Source organism: Papaver somniferum, unplaced genomic scaffold (genome assembly GCF_003573695.1).
Source record: "Papaver somniferum cultivar HN1 unplaced genomic scaffold, ASM357369v1 unplaced-scaffold_35, whole genome shotgun sequence".
NCBI classification, from domain to species: Eukaryota; Viridiplantae; Streptophyta; class Magnoliopsida; order Ranunculales; family Papaveraceae; genus Papaver; species Papaver somniferum.
Genome location: NW_020645971.1, coordinates 6,786,531 through 6,788,074, shown reverse-complemented (window position 1 = coordinate 6,788,074; position 1,544 = coordinate 6,786,531).

The window sequence follows — 1,544 nt, the reverse complement described above, 5'->3', positions numbered from 1 at the left end:
GGGGAATATTGGTAGTAATTTTCCGTCACCCCTTATCTGATTTTTTTTAATACCTACTTTACCCTTGATGATTAACTTAGTGTAATGATTAATAACTAATTAGTTAGTGATTAGTGGTTAGTGATTTATAAGTGGGATTGTTTTGTTATAAATATTATTATTGAGAGATAAGAAGAAGAAGAAGGAAATAGGAAGAAGAAGATGGGTGAACCAAAAAAAAACCTATTTTGAGTTAAGTAATTATGATATGGGTGATCCATGTGATGATACCTCATCCTCAGACACAGAACCCTCTTCACCTCCTAGTGTATATGTCAATATTTCTAATGATCCGGAAATGAGTTATTTGTTAGATGATGAAAGCTTTCTGCCCCAAACTCAAACTAACAAACCAAATGATGGATTTTATCAGCCACAACCTGAAGATGAAGCTATGGGTACTCAGGTATGTCTCATATTTAGTTAATGTAGTTTGAATTGTGCAAAAATTTGGTCAAACTGAAAATTTCTGGAAAGAATTTCGGTTAGGTCAACCTAGTTCGGTTATCTAGTCTACATAATAGGTAACCGAACCTTTCTGAATGTGTAGTTCGGTTACTAAATTTAGCAGACACAAGTAGCCAAACTACATTTTAATGGTGGTTTTTGATAGTTCGGTTATGTTTTTACAGAAAATGTAACCGTTTATAGAGTTTACAGTTGATTGTTCGGTTTAGTCGATTAAAATACTTTTGTTACCGAACTTCGTGTTCGGCAAGATCGCAAAATAATTATATAGAGCGCAGCTAACCGAAGCTGTCAGTTCGGTTTAGTCGCGTTTTTCACTTTCATGGCCGAACTTTTCCATAGAAAATCTAAAGATCGAGTTCGGTAAGGCCCCAATTATTTCTGGAAACTACATAACCAAACTTTGTGTTCGGTAGGGTCGATTAAAAATTTTACATTACCGAAATTGTAAGTGTTTCTTATTTATGGTATTGACGTTGTGCTATTACTGGTAGGTTCCATGTGATCCAATAGAACCAATGGAAAACCAACCTTCCCCAGTTGGTATTTTGTACAATGACACATCCCATCACTACGTACATTAATGACTTGGTATTCAAAAATCCGAAAGATGCAAAGAGTTGGACTAGACAACATGCACAAAAAGACATGTGCGTATTAGTTTTGAATGGAAATGATACAAAAACTCGCTTTGAAATGGTTTGTGAGAGAAGCGATGATCTCAATAAAAGCCGCAAAAGGAAGGGTTATGTTTATAAAGGAAAGATAGATAGGAAGAACAAAACTTTCTCAAAGAAGATTAAATGCCCATTTAAGCTTGCATTTAATTACAACGAAGATTTAGGTGGATGGGTTCTCTACAGGATTATGCAAGGTTGTCATAATCATCCTCGTCCGGAGCATCTTGAAGGACATTTCATGGCGGCAAAGCTAACTCCTAAAGAGATGGACAAGGTAGCTAAAATGAGGACAATGGGTATTTCACCAGTTCAAATGCTCCAAATACTAAAGGAGGATAATAAGGATAACCACTTATC